The sequence below is a fragment of the Papio anubis genome, chromosome 1 (assembly GCF_008728515.1).
Source record: "Papio anubis isolate 15944 chromosome 1, Panubis1.0, whole genome shotgun sequence".
NCBI lineage: Eukaryota > Metazoa > Chordata > Mammalia > Primates > Cercopithecidae > Papio > Papio anubis.
The window spans coordinates 119,890,227-119,918,215 of NC_044976.1; the positions used below are offsets into that span (position 1 = coordinate 119,890,227).

The 27,989-nt window shown below is 44.1% G+C and overlaps 2 non-coding genes and 1 pseudogene across 3 annotated transcripts; 1 reads left to right on the plus strand and 2 right to left on the minus strand.

Moving 5' to 3' along the window:
• Positions 1–380: 380 nt before the first annotated feature.
• LOC116274882 lies at positions 381–27,989 on the minus strand (annotated as a pseudogene). Its single transcript, XR_004183695.1, has 3 exons — positions 27,910–27,989; positions 20,077–20,234; positions 381–5,296 (listed from the first exon to the last, which is right to left on the minus strand). The product of XR_004183695.1 is annotated as an uncharacterized LOC116274882 (transcript).
• TRNAQ-CUG lies at positions 20,007–20,078 on the plus strand. Its single transcript has one exon. It is a non-coding gene; the product is annotated as a tRNA-Gln (tRNA).
• On the minus strand, positions 27,597–27,759 carry LOC116271836. The gene has a single exon (XR_004180596.1). It is a non-coding gene; the product is annotated as a U1 spliceosomal RNA (small nuclear RNA).

Sequence of the window (27,989 nt, forward strand, 5' to 3'; positions counted from 1 at the left end):
TGGCTGAACAAACTGGTATATATCCATAGCATTGAATAGTCCACAATAATTTTTTTTTTTTTTTTTTTTTTTGAGACGGAGTCTCGCTCTGTCGCCCAGGCTGGAGTGCAGTGGCCAGATCTCAGCTCACTGCAAGCTCCGCCTCCTGGGTTTACGCCATTCTCCTGCCTCAGCCTCCCGAGTAGCTGGGACTACAGGCGCCCGCCACCTCGCCTGGCTAGTTTTTTGTATTTTTAGTAGAGATGGGGTTTCACCCTGTTAGCCAGGATGGTCTCGATCTCCTGACCTCGTGATCCGCCCGTCTCGGCCTCCCAAAGTGCTGGGATTACAGGCTTGAGCCACCGCGCCCGGCCCACAATAATTTTTTTAAAAACAACAAGCTATTGACACCCACAATAACCTGGATGAATCTCCACAGAATTCTGTTGAGTGGACAAAGGGTAATCCCAAAGGTGACATGTAGGATTCCATTTATGCAACATTCTTGAAAAGAATAAATTATATCAATGGGGAATAGATTAGAAGTTGCCAGGGGTTAAAGAGGGAAGGAGGAGCAGCACTGAAGAGACAGGGTCACGGCTATAAAAAGGCAACATGATGAATCCTGGTGTTGATGGAAATGTTCTGTACCTTGCTTGTATCAATGTCAACTTCCTGGTACTGTGGCATTTGCAATACATCTGCTATATTTGCAAATATTACCATTTTGGAAATATTACCAAGACGTTACCATTGGAGGAAACTGAGTAAAGGGTACAAGGGACCTCTCTTTTTCTCCTGAGTTCCTAAGATTGTATGTGAATTATTAAAACATAACAATTACCTTTAAAAACCTAAGTATATTTCTCCTTGACTAATCATGCCTTTGCTTTAAAACATTAAGGCAAAAATATTTTTCCCAATACCCATAATTTTCTTGAAGACAGTTTTAACAAAAGCTGTTCTTAGTGCTTTTCCTAAAAAATTAAAACTTCTAGTAATCCTTACTGTTCTTCTTTGAGAACCCTCCAGGGTTTTATTTTATTTATTTATTTTACACCTTTCAAAAGAATAAAGACAAAAACTGGGAACTGGCCTATAATACTATATTAGTCTTAGATCTCCAGAGAAAGAAAATGAGTAGGATACACACACACACACGCACGCACACACACACACACACAGAGAGAGAAGCAGAGAAGCCCAAGTTCTACTCTGAGTAAGCTCTAGACCTAGGAGAGTCAAATATAGTTCAAGACCAAGTCCAAGGCTTAAGGCAGAAGACTGACGTCCCAGCTCAAAGACAGTGGAGCAGAAAAACTTCTTTCTTAACCCTTCATCCTATTCAAGCCATCCATGGGTTGGATGAGGCCCACTTACACTCAGGAGGGCAATCTGCTTCACTCAGTTTACTGATTCAAATGTCAATCTCTTCCAGAAACACCCTCAGAGACACAGTGAGAAATCACGTCTAACCAAATATCTGGGCACTCCCTGGCCCAGTCAAATTGACACAAAAATTAACTTTCACAAATACTCTCAATAGAAGTGATTAACAAATGTAGCATCATGTCCTGCCTGTTTATCCCATGACAATTAATATATTCCAGCATAACATTGGCTTCCGTTCCCTTACTGTAGCAACATGTAGGAGTTTCATTTAACGTGAGGATAATTTTGACCTATGGAGTCTCTCCCTACCCGTACCTACCATTGCCACTTGTGGATTGTCATTTTGCCATGGCTTCCTTACACATAATGTCAATAAGCTGTATACTTTGCTAATGTAGGTTTGAATTTCATCCTGGCTGCATAAGTCACTTTTCATCTTGACAAAGTCTAGAAATATTTTTGTTTATCTCCTGAATATTGGTAATGCATACCTATTGTGGGGCCCACTCTCAATCTCATGGTTTCCTTTATTTTCATTCAGATCTCAATAGATATGCCTGGGTTGCTTGAACGTCACTGAAAATGGCCCGTGGCCTTGTCCATCTATCAGAGTCCAGTAAAATCCTGGCCATGGAATGGGGGGATGGAAAGTGAGAACCACCAAACTCAGCAAACAAACACTCAGTTTAAACCTCTGCGCTAAGAGATGATCAGACTCTATCATGGCTTCTAATAGCATATGACCATGTCCCATGGATGACCCTAGGCTCCCATGACAAAGCCTACCTAAGAAAGCTCAAGGCTGCCAGGGGAACTTACTTTAATTCTGGCCAATATCTGCTGATGATGGTAGGTTCTTTCTTATAACACTTACTAAGAAGGGAATCCTTCCTCCATCCCTTTGAGAAATGTGTGTATCTCCTAGGGACTCCAGTGTGTCTTTCCACAGGATTTGAAAGCCATTCCTTTGAGGTGTCGTCCTCAGGAAGGACTGAATCTCTGTCTCCCGGTCTCTGTGGGAGGTTAGAATCCTAATGTCTAATATTGCCAGCTGGCAGATACAGCTGTCCTGATGAGGCAGAAGCTTACAGTGACCAATATTTTGTAATATTTCACTTGTGCCCTGACCCCTGCCCTCTCCCCTGCCTCACTCTCCAATTAGAATGCCATCGGCTCTCCACAAATGCAATGGAGTTCAGCCCCTTCTGCTTTGGTCAGTAGTTACTGAATAAAATCTGTTTTCACAGCTTTGACTAATGCCTGACTTTATCTTTGACAAAATAAGTGCAAGCAATTGATTTTAGCGACATGGCACCTGCAAAGAGAGGCACAGACATGGCAAGAGAGTGAGGAATCATCTGACCCTTCTCATTTCATAGGCATCTATTCCTGCCTGGTGTTTATGAGCCTGAGACTGGGCTGGTCTGCCCTGGTATATCACTCCATGGCTCTGCAGCGGGACTTGAATAGGCTGGTGGTGACACTTGGTGTGACCACAGCCACCTTCAAAGATGCCATGAAGGGTTCACAACAAAATGAAAGGAACCACAGAAAAACTGATTTTGAAAGACATTGCCTCTCCCACTTCCTCATACAGAGTGTGTATGATATTGCTGTGTGATGTTAGTTGGATGACATTTAGCACAACAGCTTTTCTAATAAATGGTAGTTTCTCACTGTGTTAAGCCTACCTAAAAAGGAAGCACACTTACTTTTATTGATTACCACCATTAAATGAACAATATATCCAACAAGGCTTCTACCAAAAATGTTCTTATTAACCTCATATTTATACTAAGGAAAAACTGGGAACAACACAAATCTTCACCAATAGAAGAATTTAATACCGACTGTTATATAGTCATAAAACGATCCCAGAAGTTCACTCGATAACATCAAAACCAGAAACCCACACTGGTGCCACTGATGTCAAAAAATCATGATACAAAAATGAGAGAGATGGGAGAGAGAAAATGTACTATAGCCATAGTAGTGGGTAAAAGCCAAAGAGCTCAGTTTCTACTTATGATGTTTGATAGAAGAACCAAAGGAACATGAGCCAATAGCCCTAAGGGTCCAGGTCTGCACAAGGTGCCTGTTGGGTGCAGGGTTCTGTTGGCTCCAATGATGGATCTCAAATGGGCTAATTTTTATGGACATAACCGCTGCAGAAATCTATCAAAGAAAAATAAGGGGATAGCTATTTGCATGTTCATTTACCATCGAATAGGAAGGAGAACAGGAATTAGATTCGTTTGGTCAAATAAAAGCAAAACCAAGATTTATGAAGAAAAGAGGAAAGGGGAGAAGAAAAAAATCATCTGGGAACTTTGTGATTTTGCTCCCCTTGGATAAGCGACTTGACAGAAAGCTGTCAAAGAGGTCACTGTGGCCCATCTTCTCCAGACCCACGTTAGTTGGTCACAGAAAACAATTACAGATGTTGGAGGACTTTAAAACATCCTAGAAGTTTAGCAGCTCATCCTATGCCACAGAATATCTATGTGTAATGTCCACCATGTCCTTCGGTTGTGCACCCCCTGAGTTAAGCCAAGAGGATGCCCCTCCCCTCAGTGGAATATCATACATTGATGTGTAGAAAGTTTGTTGTGCCGGCAAGTAAATGACAAAAGGGACATTGATAGAATTGGGAAACACATTGGAATATGATTTGCTACTGCTCCTATGGAAGATAAATTTGCAGAATGTACTCAAATAAGAAGCATTACATAAATGCTGTAATGTAAAACTGGCACATCCTGTTCTCTACACTATAGAAATATCTGCACGAGTGACCAAAGATATTTGTACAAGAATAGTGGAGACTGCAGCATCATTTGTAATCCTAAAGTCATGAAACCCACCTCATTTCAATAACATCTTGAAAAGGGTTAAATCATGCACAAATAGAAGAAGAAATGCATATTCACAAACAATGGCGAGGATCACCATGAGGATGACTGATGCCACTGGTCACATTATTGATAGAGCAATCAGTAAACCCAGGCACATCCTGGGGATAGGATACTACTGTAATAGGTCTCCTTCTATTAAACATGAAAAACTCGAGGCATTTTACCCCCTGAAGCCTTCCATTAGAGCAAAGAACATTTTTATCGCACTAGAAGTGAGTTCCTGTCTGAAGTCTCTGGGATTCCTGAGTTTGACAGGTACAAGGCACCATGGCCCTTGCCAAGCCTCAGACCTAAGAAGGTGGGGAAGAGGACGTGTGTTTCTCCGGATTAGGCTGGAGTTGATTGTATATCAACAGTAACAACAACAACAAAGCCAGGAGTCCCCGGTTGGGCTCAGACCACCAGCCTTTCTGTTAACAGCCAAACGCGCTGATTGTGCCACAGAGACCGCTACTACTGATTCTACCAGGCGCTATATGCAGGGCACACTCACCAAACTCTCCCCATCCCTTCTGTCCTGAGGGCCTGCCCGGCAGGACGGAAAACCGGAGAGATTAGAGCGGTGAGTCGCGCTGATCACGTTGCACACCCGCGGGTTGGGAGATTCTGGAGCCAGAAGGACAGGCAAATGGCCTTCCACAGCCCTGCCCCTCCCCTGCTTCAGAAGCCCCCGGAAACGCCCCGTCTGCGACCCGGCCCGAGCCGCCTGGGGGCCCACGGGAAGCCGAACGCCCGGTGGGCTCCCAGGATGGCTCTTTGTGTCCTTTGCGCCCCCTTCACCCAGTAAGGGAGCCTGTGCCCACACTGCCCAGTCACTTTCGGGGCCACTGCGGAGCTTTCGCTGCCGTCTTCGGATCCTGTGTCCGCAGGGGGGCTCCACCAGGGCAGGGATGGTGGTGAGAGTCTCTCCTGGTCCCCTCGCGGGGAGCAGGGCCTGCCACTCACCAGGGCGACTAGGACTTGTGGAATGAATCCATCGTCGCCTTCAGCTTTTAGTCCTTTGAAGAGTCCTGAGAATGTAAATCATGAACTATTTTTCTGTGGGGACGTTTTTTGTTTGTTTGCTTGTTTGTTTGCGACAGGGTCTCACTTGGTCGCTCAGGCTGGAGTGCCGTGGTGCAAACAAGGCTCAATGCAGCCTCGACCTCCCGGGGCCAAGTGATCTTCTTGCCTGAGCCCCCAAGTAGCTGAGACGACGGGCGCGCGCCACCACGCCGGGCTAATTTTTGTATTTTTTGCAGAGACAAGATTTCAACATGTTGCCGAGGCTCGTCACGAAGGGGAAGTAAGTTCTTTTTAAAAAGCATTTATTCCGATTGGTTTCTCCGCATTCTGTGGGGGCGTGCAAGGGGCGAGGCCTCCCACGGCCTCTCTTGCCACTCTGAGCCAGTGAGCTACGGGGGCTCAGCTGCGTTGTTTTTGGGTGCGTGTCTGGGGCAGGAGGCCGGAGCCGGGAAAGGGGTGAATCCAACAGGGAATGGCGAGGAGGAGGGCAAGGAAGTCGGTAGAGGCCTGGACCAGGGAGACGAAACTTCGCAGTAGCTTTGTGCAGCGGTAAGGACTGCACAAGAGAGAGATGAGAAGTGTTTTTTTATTGTAGCAGAATGGGGAAGAAAGGGAGGAAAAACGGAGACACCAAAAAAGAACGAAATCTACGCGGACCCTTAGGTCTCCAAAACCGAAGCAGCTCCTGTGGCTCGCGGTGATCATATTGTGGTTAGTGCGCTACGCTGTGGCCGCAGCAGCCTGGGCTCCGATCCAAGTCATGGCAACGTCCATTCTAGGGTGTAGCGCTCTTCTTTCCCTTTCGCCTCCAACCTGAGCCTAGGCTGCGCCTTGACCTGTGGCTAGAGAGGTCACAACTTTCCTGTGACTTTGGAACTCTCCGTGGTGTCGCGAATAGAAGGAACTCCTACCCTGCACGCCTAAGGGTCCGGTTATCCGGAAAGACTTTTGCCTCCTCTCTGAGCAAGTACAACACCCAAAAGGAGAGGTGCCCCCTCTCAGTCAGCCTTATTGGAATCTTCTACTGTTGACATGGTGTGGCCGCACCCATTTTTCTGGCTCAGATATTTCAAAAATCCGTGGGACCTTTTTCAGGCCAAATCAGAAATGGACAAGAGAAGACGAGACTTCGCACTCCAACTGGCTATTTTAAATAAAACCTAAAGAATACAATAAAATCTAAAGTTCATTACTTTCTCCAACCCCAATTTTAAATTTTATTTTTATTTATTTATTATTTTTTTGCTCTCAGTAAATGACTGAAGTATAATCCGCATAGACCAAAGTGCACCAGTCTTAAGTATGCAGCCCAGTGCATTTTGACGAAAGAAACCATCACCTAGGTCAAGTTATGGGACATTTTCAACAGACCAAGAAGTCGTTAGAGTCCCTTTCCAGTCAATCCTCACCCCATCCCCATTTAGGCAACCACCATTCTGACTTCTGTCTCCGTGATTTCCTTTTGCTTCTTGTAGAAATCACATAAAGAACCATACTGATTTTACCTGTTTTTTTTGTTTTGTTTTTCTGTTTGTTTGTTTTTTTAATGCAACAATGGTATGAGATGCTTCCATTTTATGGCATGTATGTCAGCTCTTTGGTGTTATTGATGAGTGTTATTCCAACATGTGAATATACTACAGTTGATGGACAATTGGGATATTTCTAGTTTTGGCTATTGTGAATAAGGTGTTTACAAATATTCTACTATGGGCCTTTTTATGGACCTGTGCCTTCATTTCTGTTGAGTATAAACATAGTAATGTAATGGCTGGGTCATGAAGTAGGTGTATTTTTAACTGTATTAGAAACTATCAGACAGTATTTTAGAATGGTGGCACTATTCTTTCTCTCTGTCTCTCTCTCTCTTTTTATTTTATTTTTTTTCTTTTCTTGAGACAGAGTCTCACTTTGTCACCCAGGCTGGAGTGCAATTGCAGGCTCTCCACTCACTGCAACCTGCGCCTCCCGGGTTCAAGCAATTCTCCTGCCTCAGCCTCCTGAGTACTTGGGATTACAGGAGTGCGCCACCATGCCTGGCTAATTTTTGTATTTTTTGTAGAGACGAGGTTTCACCATGTTGGCCAGGCTGGTCTCGAACTCCTGACCTCATGATCTGCCCACCTCAGCCTACCGAAGTGCTGAGATTACAGGCATTAGCCAGCGCACCTGGCCTATACACAAACTTTTCTATTAGAATAGAAAAGTTGAGAAGATAGTACACAGAATGGAGTAAAGAGGATAGAATGGGTTTTTAGAAACCAATTCACACTTTAAAGTTGTTTTAACATCCCTAACCTCCAAAGAAAAATGTATATTCTCCAAAGATATCCCTTTATTAAAATACGCAGAGACAGTGCAGGATAAAAGAGCATATACTAAACTTCTCAGAACGTGTGTCTGAAAGTGGACAGGGGAATGGGAGTGGGATGAACAGATAAAAGAAGGAAAGACAGTAAGGGCCTTGCTGAGAGCAGCTACCATAATGTGCCCTGAGCTAAGGCACATGATTACCTTCTTCCTGTGCACCTGAGATCTAACAGAATATATTGACTAATCCGGGATATGGAATTTCAAAAACACTACAGGAAAACAAAAAACTTACCCAAACAGAACAGCCTAGTTAAGAAAGGCAGGAAGAGATTTTATAAATAAAGCAAAAACACAGAAATCATACAATGAGATGGTGGGAATGAGACTAACTATGCCCATCATCTCCAACATAACACTAATTACTGCTCGTGATAATGCATTTAAGTATCTCAGATTGGATAGAAAAGGAAATGCCGGCTCTAATGTTTTAATGGCAGAAAAGGATTAAATATTCAAAGCAGTGCACATTATTATTATTATTATTAATGTTATTATTTTGAGATGGAGTCTTGCTCTGTTCCCAGGCTGGAGTGCAGTGGCTCAATCTCGGCTCACTGCAACCTCTACCTCCCAGGTTCAAGGGATTCTTCTGCCTCAGCCTCCCGAGTAGCTGGGACTATAGGTTGCGCGCCACCATGGCCAGCTAATTTTTTTATTTTTAGTAGATATGGGGTTTCATATTGGCCAGGCTGGTCTCGAACTCCTGACCTCGTGATCCACCCACCTGGACCTCCCAAAGTGCTGAGATTACAGATGTGAACCACCACACCAGGTCAAAAGCAGTGCACATTATCTTTAGCAAGCTAACGCAGAAACAGAAAACCAAACACCATGTGTTCTCACTCATATGTGGGAGCTGAAAATGAGCACGCATGGATACATGGGGTTGAGGGGCAAGGACAACACACACGGTAGCCTGTTGGAGGGTGGGGGTTGGGAGGAGGGAGAGCATCAGGAAGAGTAGCTAATGGATGCTGGGCTTAGTACCTGGGTGATGGAATGATCTGTGCAGCAAACCACCATGGCACAGGTTTACCTATGAGGCAAACCTGCACATCCTGCCCATGTACCCCTGAACTTAGTAAAAGTTGGAAATAAAAAAATTTTGAAAGTCAAGAAAACAACAGCAGCAAAAAGAGTGGTGCAAATCTGTACCACGCTCATTATAAACAAAAGAATGAGAGTGAAAACATGAATATCCGACAAAAGTAAACAGCAAAAAAACACTTTGTGCTAGCTAGAGGAATAATATCCTAGCATCTACCTAGAGTCAAATGGAACTGTTTTTCCCTGAACTAGCCTCCTTGGGTGGCTGACCAGGGCGAGGTGAAGGGAAGAAATCTTGGCATGAAATGTCCATTTCTTCCCTCTTGTTTAGGTCTCTGTAAGGCATAAGAAGTTAAAAGCAAGATCTGATCCATGGCGTTTTCCAGGAACTCAAAAGAGGTGTAGGAGGAGGGAAGTTCAGTTATCACCCTGGTCTTCTGGAGTATCCCAGGCAGAGTCCCAGGAGTTCAGCTTTTCAAACTCGAGTTCCTGGGTTCTGAAGGCCTTTTTTGAGGAAAGTACTGATGTTTATGTCAAGGTTGGGAGGCTTGAGAGGCACCAAGCAATGGGGAGGAAAGAGAAGACATCAACAAGCAAGGCAAGAACTTTCCACAGGCTCACACTGGATACAGCACCAGAGACAAAAAGTTGGGTGAATTTCTGATGTTTTCCTACAGAGGTTTGTTATCCAGTTGCACAGAGCCTACTCAGAATAAGGCTTTTTCAAGTCAACTCTTTTAATGTGAAGCCATAACTTTGTGGTGTTGCCTGATGCAAATCTCCACTGTGAGCCTTTGCTCTGGGTGTCTCTTTTGTAAGTCACATCTTGCAAAGAGAACATGGTGAAAATCTTGACTCCTTTCCCGAAGTCTGTGTCTTAACTGTTTCCAAGGCTGCAGAGCTCGAGGTCAGGAGGCATTGGCGGTTCAGTGGTAGGATTCTCGCCTCCCACATGGGAGACCTGGATTCCATTTCCGGCAAATTCAGTGTCCTGTCTTTGTGCCCTGTGGTTTTTACATTTACTTACTGTGCCGCGCTAATAAAGGAAAAAAAAAAGGAGCGGGGGGTGAGGGAACCACGGTATAGTCCTCGGGTTCTTTCCGTAGTGGAATTTCTTTTTCTTTTATTTATTTATTTTTGTTTGTTTGTTTGAGACAGAGTCTCAGTCTGTCGCCCAGATTGGAGTGCAGTTGCATGATCCTGGCCCACTGCAACCTCCACCTTCCGGGCTCGAGCGTTTCTCACGCCTCAGCCTCCCAAGTAGCTGGGATTAGAGGCACGTGCCACCATTACCTGGTAATTTTTGTATTTTCAGTAGAGACAGGGTTTCACCATGTTGGCTAGGCTGATCTTGAACTACTGACCTCACATGATCCACCAGCCTCGGCCTCCCAAAGTGTTGGGATTACAGATGTGAGCCTGGCCCCAGAGCGGAATTTATCTAAGCAGAGATTTGCAGAGACTCTCCTTGAAGCAGCCTGTGGGTCTGGTTGGTCTCTGCGTTTCTACGTATTTGACTCTAAAACCGGCACGACTTTTATCGTCTCTGCTGCTGGATCCCTGCAGTACAAAGAGTCAGCTGGTCACTGATTCTCTGCCTGGACCTTGGATAGACCAGTGGGCCACATCTCGCGACGGAGTGCGGCTCAAGAAATGACATTCCCGAAAGGAGAGAAGCAGTGGGGTTGGGCGGACACACGCAGTGATGGGGAACTGGAACCCAGGGAAAGGGGAGGCGTGTGGGGAGGAACCCGCGTGCCGATGAGGAGAGCTGCGGAGAGGGGTCTCGGACCTTCATGTCCAGGAAGGCCCAATCTTTGGTGGTCTCTGCAAAATGAAGGATGGGCCCCGAGTGGAGAGCAGCACGTCCCCAAAACTCATTTCTATCACCCCTGTTTGTTTTACACTCCACCAGGCAAATCTTCTGTCCAAGGGTTTCTTTTTAATGCTTCTCTTGAAGCAGCGTGGTGGGGAGGCCATGGCAGTCGTTAGCTCTGGAGGCCTGGGGAGGACACTCTGAAGAGGAAAGCCCCGCGATTATCCAGTTTCACCCCGTTTTCATCTACTCTTTTCCTCAGCGAAGCTGGACATTAGACCTTTGTCAGATCCACAGTTTGTGAGTATTTTCTCCCATTCTGTAGCTGGTTTATTGACTCTGTTGATGGTTTCTTTTGCTGTGCAGAAGTTCTTTCATTGAATTAGGTCCTACTTGTGAATTTTTGTTTTTGCTACAATTGTTTTTGTGGACTTGGCCATAAATTCTTTGCCACAGCTGATGTTGAGAATTATATTTCCTAGGTTTTCTTCTATGTTTTTTCTGCTTTGAGGTCCCAGTATATATTGTGTCATTGCAAATGACAGTCAACCAGAGACTAGTCATTACAAGTCAAGAAAGGAAACCTATGGTGACCAGGAAAAATGTCCAACAAATGAAAATTAGTAAAAGAGACTCCTGGGTGTCTTTTGCTGTAAAGCGTGGGGCATTGTTGTCTGTGGAGTTCGGCAAACTTTTTCCGTAAAGGGCCAGGGAGATAGGAAGTGTTGTAGGCTTGTGAGCCAAGAGGCAAAATTAAGGATATTATGTAGGCGCACATATAACCAGGAAGAAAACAAATTTCTATACCATTTTCATTGATGAGATTCTAAACTAACAATAGCAACTAAGTAGAACTTTTCAGGTGGTAAATGTTCTTTGCATTGAGAGCCTAGGCTCAGCTTTCCTAGGATCCCTGGTACAGTCCTCCCTTTCCACCCCTCAGGCTGTTTCCTCCCCGTTTTCCTCTGAAGAGTTCCATACAAAAGACCTACTACTCTGAGAAGCAGTGAAGTACTCCTGGGGCCCACCAAAGCCACACAAGTCAAGGAGTGGATGGCCTTGCCCTAGCTATGGCTCAGATCACCTTTGCAGGATGACATCTTGTTGGGAGATGGTCATCAGAGCCAGGGCCATGGAAGATGCTGTTGGGAGGATGAGAGGACTGGTGCCCAGGGAGAGAAGTAGCCAAGCAACTCTGCATTCAGCCTCACAAAAATCTCAAGGGGATGTAGAAATGGGGACAGGGCGAATGGAAAACTCTTTCAAGCAAGGTTTTGGGGTCCTGAACTGATCTCTGTTTTTCCTCCTACAACCTGCCACACATGCTATTTTCTCACTTCTGTGGATGGAAACTGCATCCTTCCATATGCTCAGTCCAAAAATCTTTGAGTTTTCTTGGACTGCTGATCTTTCCTTCACACCCTATAGCTGTTTAGTCAAGAATTCACATTAAGATGAGCAATCAGGTGTGGTCCTTAATCCACACCATCCTTTCCCCCGAGTTTATAAAACTTGTAAAGCCATTGTCCTGAAAAAGACAGTAGGATTTCCATGAAATTGCACAATTTTAATCCTTCCTGGCTACATGACTCATATAAGAGCACTGCCTCTGTTTGCTACCATTTCCCCCTATTTTTATTTCTTACCTGTTTGACCTGCATTCTTTCCCATAAGCCAGGCACTTCAGCTCAAGTGTGCTTTCCTAATCATAGAATTAGCAATAATAGCAGCCTTACCAACAACTTCTTCCTGGCCCCACCACCAGGCAAATGTCACAGGATTTAATAGGTAAAGAATTGTAGGATCGCTGGGCATAGTGGCTCATGTTGGACATAGTGGCTCATCCTAGCACTTTGGGAGGCTGAGGCGGGCAGATCACTTGAGGTCAGGGTTCAAGACCAGCCTGACCAACATGGAGAAACCCCATCTCTACTAAAAATAAAAAATTAGCCAGGCATGGTGGCACACACCTGTAATCCCAACTACTTGGGAGGCTGAGGCAGGAGTGTTGCTTGAATCCAGGAGGCGGAGGTTGCGGTGAGCCTAGATCATGCCACTGCTCTCCAGCCTGGGCAACGAGAACTAAACTCCGTCAAAAAAAAAAAAAAAAAAAAAATCATAGGATTGTCCCTATTGCTTGGTTTTATAAATGAATTGTTTTCCCCTGAATTCATATGTTGAAAGCTTAACCCCCAACTTGACTATATTTAGAGATATGGAGGTAATTAAGGTTAATTAGGCCATACAAGTGGGGCCCTAATCTGGTCAGAATGGTGTCCATATAAGAAGAGGAAGGGCATCAAAGAATCTCTCTTTTTCTCCACATAGGCACAGAGGAAAGGCTGTGGGAACACAAAGCAAGAAAGTGGCCTTCTGCAAGCCAGGAAGAGAGGCCTCCTCAGAAACCAACTCTGCTAGCACATCGATCTTGGACTTTTGGCCTCCAGAATATTGAGAAAATAAAAGTCTGTAGTTAAATCAACCAATCTTCAGTATCTTTCTATGGCATCCTGAGCTGACTAACACCCTTGGTAGGTGGGCAGCATTCACCTTATTGGGCTACATGATGTGAAGTTAAAGTACCTTTAACAATAGACACCATCTAATTTCATTGTATAGATATTGTGTCTTTTTTTTTTGAGACGGAGTCTCGCTCTGTCGCCCAGGCTGGAGTGCAGTGGCGCGATCTCGGCTTACTGCAAGCTCTGCCCCCCAGGTTTACGGCATTCTCCTGCCTCAGCCTCCCATGTAGCTGGGACTACAGGAGCCCGCCACCACGCCCGGCTAATTTTTTTTTTGTATTTTTAGTAGAGACAGGATTTCACCATGTTAGCCAGGATGGTCTCGATCTCCTGACCTCGTGATCCGCCCGTCTCGGCCTCCCAAAGTGCTGGGATTACAGGTGTGAGCCACTGCGCCTGGCCGATATTGTGTCTTTTGCACTGATATTGCCTTTTTTAATTGTATGTATATTGATGCCTGGGCCTAGCATTACAAGACCAGTCAAAACGGGAAGAAAGAAAAGAAGGGGGAAAGATATACCAAGTTCCATAATTGCATCCTCTACCCACACCCAGTTCTTAGAATCTTTTCCAATGGAGGCTGCACCTTGTGTACCCTCAAATTCAATCTGAGCACACGATCATTTAGACAACCAAGGCAACTTTTCCAATTTTTAGCATCACACACTTGAGGAAACAAGTATTTCAATCACTAATTTAAATATTCATTGAGATAATTATTCTCAGGTTGATGAAAAATGTGGTGTATCCATGTACTGTTGCCTTCTTCTGGGTAAAGAATGTTGTCTTTACTCTGCTGGCTCACATTTGACCAGAAACTGGAGCCCCAGCAAATCTTAGTAGCTGCTCAGGAAGCCTATTTTAAGATAGTCCCAAAATCAAACTTGTTCTAAGACTAGTATGTTGATTGAGGAGAAAGAGCCTCATGACAAAAATTCAACTAGAGCTGTGGGTGACAGTTGCGTGTTTCAATACTGGTCTGGTCCCAGATTTCCTGTGAGCACCTAATGAACAGGCTCATTTGCAGGGATCGTCAAGGTACTCACTATGTCTACCTTAGAGCCTCAAAAGAAGTGATTGGCTAAAAGAATTTGTGTGGTATCCTGAAGGGAAATTTGTCCAGAAATAGAGGAAAAGATAAGGATTTTATAAAACAGACATGTGATTCAACAGTTGTTTAAGATGTAGAAAGCTGCAAGAGACAGTTGTTCCCACTCTAATGACAAGAAAAAGCTGTATGGTCTGTAAAATCATGTGTTTTGATCCCACCAGAGAGCTGAAGTTGCAAGGCCCCTGAATCAGCTGAAGTCCAAAGCATGAGACACCCCGCTATAAAAGAACAAACACATGAAACAGTTCATCTTTGACAGATAATGGAAGGAAAAGATGGCAGCCATAAATGTTGGTTGGAGAAAAATCACTGGAGTTTTCATCATTTCTTAAAGGCCAAGTGTGAACTACTGTAAAAGCTTAGAATCTCTGAGAGTCCCAGACACATAGCATGTTTTTGCCCATTTGCTGTGTCTTTCCTCCCACGTCCTTAGTGCTGATAAGACATATGTAGCAGGGAAAGAGAATTTCTCAAGCTTGCCACAGTGGTGTAGGCATAGAAGTCATGATCGCATGATCGACCACCACCAGAGTACAGGCACAAAACCTGGTTGCTTCTCTCACATAAACCAAAAGGCATCTACTACTGATGTTGGAGCTAGGAACCTGTCCAACCGTTGGCCCCAGTGACAGGCCAACTGCTGAGGTAGGGTTAGACACAAAATCTGTCTATATTGGACAAGGGGAGGAGACTTGCTCTTGCCCAAGACTTCCCATCATTGAAAGGTAGAGTTCCACTACCCCAAGGGGATGTCACAGGAACACTAGGACTCAGGCACCTATGGTCTGAGGTTTGGTACACATTCAATGCAATCAGTAATATGAGTTGGTTTCAGTCAGTCATTTGAGTTGGTTGCAGACCCTTTCCTTTAATGAGGAAAAACTGTGATGTGGGTACAAATTTTCCACGTTCAGGAAAGATTGGCCTTGTCCTTAAGGATATTATATTGATTGGATTTCTCTCAACCTCCTTTAGTTATGTTTACCATTATTAAAATTAAGTGACTTTCACTTGGATGAAGTGGTAATAAAAACAGGTTGTGAGAATTCCTAGTGATTTTTGATCCTAAGCCTTGTATCACTGTTGGAACTTCGTATGTGTACTTGAAAACAAAGCATGCACAATTGTTGCACTGGTTTGAAGATTTTAATGGTGAAAGCAACCTAATCAGTAATCAGTACTCTACCTAGAAACCAATCTTGGAAATATGTGATTATGCTCTTTTAAAATAGCTGAAAAGCAGGCTGGATGTTCTGGCTCATTCCTGTAATACCAGCACTTTGAGAGGCCGAGGTGGGCAGATCACTGAAGGCCAGGAGTTCAAGGCCAGAAGCCTGGCCAACATGATGAAACCCTGTCTTTACTGAAAACACAAAAATCAGCTGGGCTTGGTGGTGCACACCTGTAATTCCAGTTACTTAGGAGGCTGAGGCAGGAGAATCCCTTGAAAATGGGACTCGAAGGTGAAGGTTGCAGTCAGTTGAGATCCTGCGACTGTACCCCAAGCTGGGTGACAGAGGGAGATTCTGTCTCAAAATAAATAAATACATAAAATAGCCTAAAAGAAATGACTGTGTGTTTATTCTCACTTTGTTCTTGTTTTGTTGTATAGTATTTAAATAAAAGATTATTTATACTCATACTGAATTTCCAAAAGTGATATTTGCAGTTAACATTTTGTTAAATGATGGAGAGAAAATTTAATTGTCTTACTTTGAAAAGTTTGGCATAGGTTCTGTCACATTTTTGATGCTTTCAAACGCAGTTCTGTCATTAGAATGCTGGCAACTAGTTACATGCAAAGAGTATCCTAACCACTTTAATACAGTGGTTCGAAGTTCTGCAGGCAGTAACTACTGGACACCAAATCACAGTGTTTTTATTGGTGACATGTTAGAGAGAAATAGAAGTTTCTGCAGTACAAATGTCCTATTAACTAATCCTTGTGCTATTAGCTTACAGGGCTTTGACTCCTGGGTCTGAAAAAGACACCTACTCCTGCTAAATCTTGAATATTGACACCAATCAATGCCTCATCTTCAGACCCTGGGGAAGATGACAATCAAAATGAACTTCTTTCATGAGAAACGGAACCAGAAGTTGAAACCATTTAATCACTCTAGGCCCAACAATCCCACCTGCCCCCTTTTCCACCTCATGCCCCCTCTTCTTCTAGACAGAAGAGGTGGGCACATGAGAATTGTAAGGCCGGAGTTTGAGGGATAAGTTTAGTATAGAGACTTTCTTTTCTTTCTCTTTTCTTTTCTCTTTTCTTTTCTCTCTTTCCTTCCTTCCTTCCTTTTTACTTTCTTCCTTTTTTTTTTTTTCTTTTTTACATTTTTGGTAGACACAATGTTTCACCATATTGCCCAGGCTAGTCTCAAACTCCTGAGTTCAAGCGACCCACCCACCCTGGCCTCTCAAATTCAGAGATTTTCTGTAAATTAGACATTACGCTCAGAAGCACACTGATGTGAGGCCAGCAACTGGGCCTGTGTATTGGAATAACAGGGTTTTCTAGAGCATTCATCTGCTTTTTCAAAGAAAAGTATAAAAGGTCATGAAAGATTTTTGAAACTCTTACCTTATGGTTAAACTGATTATAATTAAATTTGTGTATAAGGTTTTATTAAAATTATCTTTAACATTTTAATACACCACACAAAGGTAAAATTTAGTTTTTTCTTTTGATCAAAATGTTTGTGTAATATTAATAATAGATAAAATATTTTTGCTTACCTTTTGGCTAAATGATTGACTATTTTAAGGTGACCTGTGATCCTATTTTGTGATATCAAGTCTCTCAAAACTTGGATATTTGGCAAACTTTCTAAGAGTAAAATTTCCATATTAAGCCTTTTGGACCTCAAATTAACTTTTTGGATATTAGGTTCTTGAAGTCCAAGATAGATATATTAGGCTTCTTAGGCTTATTTGTTATGCTAGAATTATGCAAGAAGCATTGTCAAATCTGAAGTGGTGTTTCACTTCCTTTGGGTTCTGTTGACACAGATGTGTTGTTAATGTGTGTTCCAGGATTGTATGAGATTCCTAGAGTTCTGATATGCTGTCAGTAATAATTACGATTATTATATTAAATTGTGTGCCACAGAAGCAACCAAATTCCCTTGTCAACTGTTGTCTATAACTATAGCTGTCTTAAGGCTTTTGTCATCCACAATTGTTGTTTGCTTTGATTCTTCTCAAAAAGTGACTTATAATCAGTTACAGTCCAGGCCTTGGTTTTTTGGAGAAGTCCATGAAAAGGATTCTTGGATGCAGGTTTCAGATAACTTTGGAGATCATGCCATTGAACTAAAAAGAAAATCTCCAAGGCACTAATAGAAAGGCTGATGTGTTCATAGAGATTGCTAGCCCTGTATGAAGCAGAGCAGGAGATGATTGCATGGATTAAACTAATGGAGGACCGAAATAAGTTTTTATGGCCTTTGTTTGTTTGTTTGTTTGAAACATTGTTTATTCTTCAGAGTCTGGAGAACTTTTTTTCTTTTGAGCTATTTATAGCCTGCAACAATTGAGTAGAATAGTCTTCTAAACAGAATTTGAGGCATACTTTTCTCTCTGCGGAATTTCTCTAGAATTTGTAAACTGAATATTCTTAACTCATGACAATGTGTTTGTTTGCATAATTCAATAAGATTCTGTTTTCTTTTATAACCTGACACAGGTGGAGGAATTGGTAATTTTCCCAGGGCTTTGCCTGAAATGGCATTGTGACATGTTCCAGCAAAGCCTCTTTAGGAGAGCCTATATGAACAATGATTCTTGCTGCACTGTGGGTAATCAGGCTAAGTATATGGGACTGAAGCTTCTTTTGCAGGTAGGTTGGTCCTGCTGTGTTTTGTCTTTAGTGGAAGTGGAGAACTGGAGAAAGGAAGATTCTGTTTCAGGAGAAACTACAGTATTTGCTTTCCTTCCTGGGTGAAAGTTTGATTCCTGGATGGCCATGCGGTCAACCATGGTGTGAAGCTGCTCAGGATGCCCCTTCTCTACATGATGCAGCCAGAAAGATGAATGACCAGATTCCCCATGATTGAGGAAATGAGAAATAGAAAGTAGGGACTCAAATTGATGCAATAGTCCCACAGACAGTGTTTTTGTATAGACGTAGAAATGGACCCTTCTGGTCTTAAAGCTTGAAACTTACATTTGTTTTACCTGAGTTCCTTTCTCAGGAAAGGACCCTCAGGCCTCTCAAAAAGCATCTTAGACCTGAAACTTAGCAGATCACAGCCTCCAGACAATAAGATGTCAGCCCCCTCACTCATCATGAATGCTTCCTCACCCTTCCCTAGTTCCTCTTTTCCCACCCACAGTTACATTTCTTCCCTGCTAAATAAACCCCTCACTTCAGTTGATCAGGGAGATTAATTTGAGACTGATCTCCTGTCTCCTCAGCTGCAGCACCCATTTAATGCCTTCTTCCTTGGCAATACTCAACGTCTGAATGATTAGCTTTCTGTGAGCTGAGCAGCACGGCCTAGACCAAACACCTGGCCTTTCAGTAACAATACATGTACACTTTTAAAGATCGCAATTAATGGGTTTTGAGATATTGAGAAATTGGAATGGCATCAACTTGGCCAATTCTGAGAAAACACACTGTGCTTAAATGTTAGGGCCCTGCCTCCTGACCTTGACAGTATATGATTGATTTTGAGTTATAGCAGGTGAGTATGGCCTGGTTTGAGTGTTTTATAGAAATATAAAACCTGGCGAAGTGCATTTATTTTAAATCCAAGAAATTTCCATTTCGGGTGAGAAAATTGTATTAAAACCAAACAAACAAACAAACATAGAAGTATATGAACAAGACAATGAAGGATTCACTGCTTCCCAATCTCATTTGATTGCTGTCTTCTGTTATATACTACAGGGAGGAAGGAGGCAAGGCGCCCAGGAAGTCCCATGTCCTGATCTGGCCTCCTTGGGCAAACAGAAAAGAGGGAAAGCAAAAAGAAAATAACAGAAATTTTGCAGAAATTTCATCTCTGGTCTGGGTGTGGTGGCTCACACCTGTAATCCCAGCACTTTGGGAGGCCAAGGTGGGCAAATCACTTGAGGTCAAGAGTTCAAGACCAGCCTGGCCAACATGGCAAAACCTCATCTCTACTAAATTTACAAAATTTAATCAGGTATGGTGGCCCACGCTTGTAATCGCAGCTACTGGAGATTACAATCACTTGAACCGGGCAGATGGAGGTTGCAGTGAGGGGAGATGGCCCACTGCCACTGCACTGCACTCCAGCCTGAGTAACAGAAGGAGACTCTGTCTCAATGCAAAGAAGGAAGGAAGGAAGGAAGGAAGGAAGGAAGGAAGGAAGGAAGGAAGGAAGGAAGGAAGGAAGGAAGGAAAGAGAAAGAAAGAAAAGGAAGGAAGGAAGGAAAGAGAAAGAGAAAAAAGAAAGAAAGAGAAAGAGAAAGAGAAAAAAAGAAAGAAAGAGAAAGGAGGGAGGGAGGGAAGGAAGGAAAAGAAGGGAGGAAGGGAGGGAGAAGGAAGGAAGGAAGGAAAAGAAGAGAGAGAAAGAAAGAAAGAGAGAAAGAGAGAGAGAAATAAAGAGGAAGAAATTTCACCTCAGCATAGGAAACTCTATGAACAAGGCTTCAGGGGCTCTTCTCTGGCCCTAAACCCACAGCGTATTTTTGCCTCATTTTCCGGGGTGCAAATGAAATGATAGAAGTCGATCAAAGGAGAGAGCGGAGAGAAAGCAAGAAGGATGGCTCCTTCCTGCTCCTCCACCTTCCTCAAGTGGAGTGACATGGGTGGGTGGGAACTATTGCTACTTATTAGGAATGCAGATACCTTTAGCTAATATGTATCGTGAGGTTCCATGGTGTAATGGTAAGCACTCTGGACTCTGAATCCAGCGATCCGAGTTCGAGTCTCGGTGGAACCTTTCTGTTTAATTAGGACGGTAATGCCGTGTTTTAGATCCTCCGATCCTCCGCCGCCCCAGCCGAGCTCCCGCAGGACCACGGGGAAGAGGAGGAGCTTGAGCAGCTCTGAGAGGCGAGTCTCTGACGGTGGGGCTCCCTCTCGTCCCGTCAGAACCCTGCCCCAAGGAGAAGACGCCTTAGGACACTACCAGAGTTAAAAATGTTCTCTCCTGCTCTTCAGAGCACTTGGGATGAGGTTCCTGATGGGTCGGCCTTGGGAACTAACTAAGATGTCGCTCCAGGCACTCAGGACCATCGCTCTCATTTTCATATTTTGGGGCTGAGAGCACTTAGGAAGGACTAAAAAACACCGCAGTCTTTGAGGGGCTCAGTTTGGAGGACGAGCCGGGAGTGGGGGGTGAGAGGACGCCTTCTTGGCTCCTTGGAGTGGACTGGCAGGTAAGGAAACACAAATTCCCTTTCCTCTTGCAGGCTGGACTGTAGGGCCTGGGATGGAAAATTGGACAGTCAAAGAGTAACAATAGTTATGCAGAGGTAGGCTGCATGCATTAAAATTTGTTATCCCTAGAGTTAAGTGTAGGAAGGGACCAGGGCTCTGCTGTTCACCACCAGCTTTGCAGCATACGGAAATGTGATAACAGAGTATAGTGCATAAAAAATTCATTCCTGTTTACAAAGAAGTGATCACAACCAGTTACAGGTTTCTTTGTTCCTTCTCCACTTCCACTGTTTCACTTGATAGCCTTATAGGAAAAAAAAAAAATCATTTGTAAATATTGTTTCAGTTGACCCTCAGCCCACCCATTCCCCACCCCCTGAAAGTAGCTGGACAACAGGTGTGCACCACGTGCTGGGCTAATTTTTGTATTTTTAGTAGAGATGGGGTTTTGACATTTTGGCCAGGCAGGTCTGGAACTCCAGAACTCAAGTGATCCGCCTGCCTGGGCCTCCCTGCACCTCCCTGCTGGGATTACAGGCATGAGCCACCCCATTTCCATCATTTGTATTTTGAATTTAAATATTTTGTAGTCGGCCGGGCGCAGTGGCTCAAGCCTGTAATCCCAGCACTTTGGGAGGCCCAGACGAGCGGATCACGAGGTCAGGAGATCGAGACCATCCTGGCTAACACGGTGAAACCCCGTCTCTACTAAAAAAATACAAAAAACTAGCCAGGCGAGGTGGCGGGCGCCTGTAATCCCAGCTACTCGGGAGGCTGAGGCAGGAGAATGGCGTAAACCCGGGAGGCGGAGCTTGCAGTGAGCTGAGATCTGGCCACTGCACTCCAGCCTGGGCCACAGAGCGAGACTCCGTCTAAAAAAAAAAAAAAAAATTTTGTAGTCATTGCTCTTCAATGACTGGGTTTTGTTGCATGAGCATGATGGGGTTCAGGACATGCTACTCCAAAATATAACATCTTAGCGTATTGAATATTTTATGCTAAAGGAATTTGAGTAAACAACAGAAGCAGGAAGGTCACTGTCACCTCCCCCTCCCCTTCTTCCCTGAAGTCAATTATAAAACCCTTATGTGAGAGGTGCCCTCTCTGTACCCAGAGGAAAGGTGATTCCTGGAGTGTGAAGACACAGGGACACAGAAGAGCCTGAACACAGAGGCCTGGCTACATTTTCCCCAGTTGGTTACTGTTAGATCATACTTTTATTGTCTTATCATACTTCTCCATGACTATCCATTCTTCAATAAAACTACTGTTAAAAAAAACAAAAACAAGACAAAACAAAACAAAACAAAACCTGAGGTTTAGCTGTTTCCATGGGCTTTCATTTTCTTTGGAAGGCGCTCCGGTCATGTAAATCTTACATTCAATAAGTACACATGCTCTTCTCTTGTTGGTCTGTGTTTTGCTGTAAGGGTCTCTCAGCAGTGAACCTAGGCTGGGTGAGGAAGAGTCATATTTCCTCCCTTACATGTACAAATGTATTTCATTATAAAACTATAAACATTTTATTGGGGCAGATTTGAAGCAAGAAATTGAATCATTATTCCCCTGTGTATAAGCTGAACAGATGAGCTAATAAACTCCCAGTTCCTCCCAGATAGAAATACTTCTCTAGCTCCTTCCCTGAAGCTCCTTGAGGGTCAAACCTGCTGGAGATTGAGGGGCCTTCCTGGGATCTCCCAGCCCAGGAGGTTACTGCTGGTGAGAGGATTGCTGCAGTCTCCCTGGGAGGGTGCACGGCCACAGCAAAGTATCACGGCTATAACTTCCGTGCAACCGGTTTTCATCACATCTGCTCTTTGTGCAGTGCTGCAGGCAAAATACAAGAGCTAACATGCACATGAGTAACATATGCACATCATCAACCGTGCCTGAATCAATCACAAAGTGCCACATGTCACACACAGTTGATGATGTGCATATGTTTACTCATTTAGTCCTTACCTCAGGCAGAGGTCACACCGTCACCTTCATCTTCCATATGAGAAAACTGAGATGCACAAAGACGTTAAGTGACCTGCCCAGAGTCACTCAGCCAGCAAAGGAGGATTTGAAAGCAGGAATTTGAAGTGAAGGCAGCCTGGCTCCAGAAGACATTCTCAGAACCACTGTGTTTATACTGCTCCTAACGAAATCACCCTTGCAAAAATTATGACAGTGAGAAAAACCTGACATGGGAAAACTATGACTGTGAAAGAAATCTGACCTAACTGACTACATCTTACTTCTAACCTCTCAGCTGCCCTTGTCTATTCCTGGGCATAGGCCAGGCTAACTATGAGAGGAGTTTAGTTCCAAGTCTAAGTCTGAAACAGAGATGATTGCCCATTCCCGAGACAAACCCCTTCCTATCTTGGGGATCAGACCTCCTTAGCAAAGCTAACAAATTAGGCACGAGATTGGAAATTATGGCTCAGGAGCCATGCAGCCAGAAGCCTCATGATTCCTAAGTTCCCCAACTGTGCCTTTATATAACATTATTGGTATCAAACCTAAGATTTGACAGGGTGTTCAAGGTATTTTTCAGACCCTGTCTTATGATGGACTTGCTGGCACACCCAGACCGGTAAACTGGCTCATCTGGTCCTGTGGCCCTCACCCAGGGACTGACTGAGTGCAGTAAACAAGCTCTGACACTGTGATTTCATTCCCCAAACCAACCAATCAGCTGCCCATTCCCTAGCCTGCCTGCCAGACTATCCGAAAAACAACAACAACAACAACAAAACCCTAGTCTCTCTGAATTTGGGGAGGCAGATTGGGTAATAATAAACCCTGTCCTGAAGGTCCCTCAGCTGCCTCTGCTTTTATTAAAATTCTTTCTCTGTGTAGAAAGCCTGCTGTTCTCCAGCTCATTGGCTTTTCTACGGGCAACCAGCAAGATAAACCTACCGGGCAGTTACACTAATAAAGAGAGAAACACAAATGGTAAACAAGCTTGAAAAGAAATGCTAAGTCTGTGTGTCTTTGAAGAAACACAAGGAGGAGGAATGATGCGAGACAGGCAATACACTGTCCTAAATATTTCAATGATTTTCCTGCCTCCCCATTTCCTTCTTATCCCAACAACTGCTCCTCAAGAACCTTCAGCAAACAGGGTCCTGCCAGAACTGGGTTGTCCTTCCCTTTACATTTTTCCTCTCACCTGCCCCACACCCTTCCAAATCTAATCTGTTCTTTCACTTCCAAGGTCCACTGAGTTTTCCATTTAAAAATATAAAAGATTCAGAAAGAAAAAAAAGATAACCAGTCATCCATATTCCCATCATCGAATTAAGTACTGTTCACATATGTACATATTTTTCTTCCAAACAATTTTAAAGTTATAACTTACTTTTTTAAAAACAAAATTATGCAACTGCTTAGCATAGACCATACCACCAATGCAGAAAAGTGAATCGTAAGGCTGATCTGCTGAAATAACTTTTGTTAACGATGGGGCAACACTGATCGAGTCATTCTTCTGGTATATCACAGATAGAAGAATGTATATTTTAGCTAGACTGTCCCCAGCCCCCACAAAAGAAAAAATAGAACAATAAAAGCTATATATATATGGGAGTTATATATTATATATATATATATATAATCTCCACATATACATATATCTTTTGTAAAAATTAATTTAGACTGTGCTTTTATTTTACAAATATTCCATTTAATGGTCATGAATTTAACTGAAGACAAAAGACGAAACAAAGGGAATTCGGAACTTTCAATCACATTCGAGAGACACTTTTCTAAAAGGAATCTTCTAAGAAACTCCCCTTGAAACTAAGTAAAGGCATTTATGATTTACAGTGTTTTTGTTTCTGTACTTGTTTTTTTGAGATGGAGTCTTGCTCTGTCACACCCAGGCTGAAGTGCAGTGGCATGATCTCGGCTCACTGCAACCTCCGCCTCCCAGGTTCAAGCAATTCTCCTGCCTCAACCTCCCCAGTAGCTTCTGGGACTACAGGTGCATACTATACCCAACTAATTTTAGTGTTACACAGTAGAGTTGGGATTTCACTATGCACTGGCCAGGATAGTCTTGATCGTATTGCTTGGTATCAAGTCGCCCTAGGCCTCCCCAAGTGTTGAGATTACAGGCTTGAGCCATGTGCCGGCCCTTTTCTTTTCTTTTTAGTTGTTTTGTTTTTGTTTTTGTTTATTTTATTTTATTTATTTTATTTTATTTTATTGTATTTTTATTTATTTTTAGTGTGGCATCACTCACTCTGTCACCCAGACCTGGAGTGTAGTGGCATGAGCTTGGCTCACTGCAACCCCCACCTCCCAGGTTCAAGACATTCTCCTGCCTCAGCCTCCCGAGTAGCTGGGATTACAGGCACCCCACCACCACACCCAGCTAATTTGTGTGTGTGTGTGTGTGTGTGTGTGTGTGTGTGTTTAGTAGAGATGAGGTTTCACCATTTTACGGCCCACTGGTTCAAACTCTGACCTCAGGTGATCATGCCTCAGCCTCCCAGAGTGCTAGGATAAGGCATGAGTCACACACCCAACTGCAGTGGTTTTCTTATTACTTTTTACAATCAAATTGATTAAGGCATTGGTTGAATATGGTACAATGCATCACATTTCAAATTTGATGACATGCAATACTCAAGGTCCTCTTGTGCCCTTTGCAGTCAGTCCCCTCTACTCTCTGACTCAGCAATCAATGATGTGGTTTCTGTCACTATGTGGGTTAGTTTCACCTGTTCTAGAAATTCAGCCTGATGGTGCCATACAGAATGCACTCTTTTTCCCATCCTTTCGGCATGAGGTTTTGAGATTCACCCCATGCTATTTCATGTTTCCATGATTTGTCCCATCTTCCATTGGATGAATATATCTGAAAATAGGTCCATTCACCTCTTGATGCATATGAACCCGTTTCGGATTTGGGGACTGTGTAAACAAAGCTGCTAGGAACAAGTTCTTGTCGTGAATGTGTATGTTTTGTAATTCCATTAGTCATTCTTTAGTATTAACTTATTTTGTAGGATGTCACCTTCACAAGTGCAAAAATTCATTCAAATGTTTTCAAAAAGTTGAGGCCTGAAGCAGAGGTCTACACAATTTTCTTTATTATATTTCATAATTGGGGGAAAAAACTTTATCCTGGGATATTGTTTCTATCAACAAATCCTTAACATAAGCCACACCACGATGCTAGCTGTACTATTAGACTATCTCCTGTAATCTGTGCAATAATTCTAATTGCACATTATTTTCCTGTAACTTTCCACTTGAAGCCTAGCAAGTGAAGGGCGTGGCCCAGATCAAACAGAGGCAAGTGGCTTGGCGCCAGGACAGGAAGAAGGCCTTTGAGCAGACAGAAGCTCACGTCTTTGTCAGAACCTCGGTATTTCTGATCGCCTGGAAGCCAATATCCAAGCAGTTCTCAGCCACGCACTGGATTGGTGGGCTGCTGGCTCAAAGCACTCTTGGATCCAGGAATCCCAGCATCACGTTAGTGATGCGGTCCCGAAAACAAGGACATTTCGCCATATTCTAAAAAACCCTTTTGCTCATCAGTAGCATAATGAAAAGTTGTTTTAGGTCTTGGTTCATATATTTTTATATTTGAGCAAGGCAATGTCTCGCTGCTAGGGTTAGAAGTAAAATGGCTCGTCTTCCTCAAAACTAGATCAGTCCGTGAGACTGTCACGGCTTCCACTGCAGTGTCCAGAACACTTGCGGGTGTCCTGTGAGTTCTTGCCACCGGTTTTCTTAGGGCCGGATTTCTGTCACCACACCGGTCCCGGGGATGGCAGAGAGCTGGGACAAGCGGATCTGTCGTCTTGATCCCAGGGTAGCCAACAGAGGACACCATAGGCCTTCCTGCCGTGGTCCTCCTTGCCTTTTCGTTTGGGCCAGGTAGTTTCTGGCTGACCAGGACATTGCAGATCAAGTGGGTGGGGTCAGAAAACACAACCTGGGAGAGGCTGGCAAAATGCCCAGAACCGCCATCACTAGGCCTGGGATTTTCTTCTGTGGAATTCTGCGTGATCATGTAATGCAGGACAAACCAATTAGATAGCTTCTGGGAGTTAAAGGAGATAATTTACAGTGCCATTTGAGAAGGGAGTATTAAGAAGCGTCCGAATTGCCAGGGTACTCATGGTGTCAGGTGCAAAAGCGCTTGGGTTGAAGAAAACTAAGTATTTTCTGTCCATGAAGGTGATAAGCGAGGGCTTGAAGAAAGAGGGACGGGGGAGGACACTGGCGCCAGAGATAGGAAGAGGCGGCTTGGGGTTGGGAAGGATGGGTCGGGGTGCTGTTAGAAGTTGCCTGGCAATGGGCGTAGGATATTAGGCGAGACATCAAACAAGAAGCTGTCACTTGGGCAGGGTCTGAAGAAGACTAGACATGTAAGCGGCAGGAGATAGTGGACCCGGCTCCTCATAAACTTCCTGCCTTGTATTTCAGAGGATCATGGCTGCTGTTCATAAAGACAGGTGAGACTGGGGTTCTGACCGCAGGGGCCTCAGGATGGTGCGTTAGGGCACCTGGGCGCCGGCAGACCTGTTCCACTCCACAAAGTAAGCGTGTTATGTATACAACCCAACGGGGACACTAAGAGCCCCAAAGGCCCTGCTTTCATCCCAAGGAACAGTGCCCGTCTGCGTAGTTTGTACCTGGCTCTATGAGGTGAGAACACATTCCCCGCTAGCACAGAAATCCTATAAACTCCTGTGGGGGCTGCGGTTAGAAGCAGAGTCTGTGTAAAAGGTGACTGGGGGCTAGGGGAAAACACGAGATTTTTACACAGCGTGAGAATGCAAGACGCTGGAAGCCATGGGACCAATCTCTACAATAAGTAGCCTCATGCAGAAAGAAAGATGTGCGGCCTTCGAGCTACTCAGCTTGTGTTAAACAGGAACATCATTGTCAAACAGGAACAGGCTGATGCTTCTTATTTCTCTTCCGGCTGGAACGACGCAGACTTATTATCACTTCGTATCTCCCTTCTATTTGGTTATAAGAATAACACGACACCACCGAGATTATACACCAATAAAAGCAAAAGGTAGACCTTCGCATACAACCTGCTTTTAGGACTACAGAGACCAGGGGAAAGCGCGAACGCAGTCCCCACTACCACAAAATTAGCACGTCAGAGTTTTCCCACATTTGGGAAATCGCAGAAGTCTTTATCCGGGTGCAATGGATAAGCCTAACCCTGGGGAAAACCACCTTCGTGATCGCCAGGTATCTCCCTGCCAGGTAAGTATGGAGTTCACCCACCTCCGCCCTGCCACAGCTCCATACGCCTCACCCTTTCTACCACGGTCGCCTTGTCCCCCGCACTCCAAACGTCGCCCCCGCCCCGGCCCATGCCACTCCGAGTCCTCCTAGCCCTGACACACAGATGGGACTCTCACGTCCAACCGGCGGTCCTGGACTTGCTCCCAAAGCAGGAGAAATCCTTCTTGGCGAAGTAGCGGCCCCTGAGCTGCCTCAT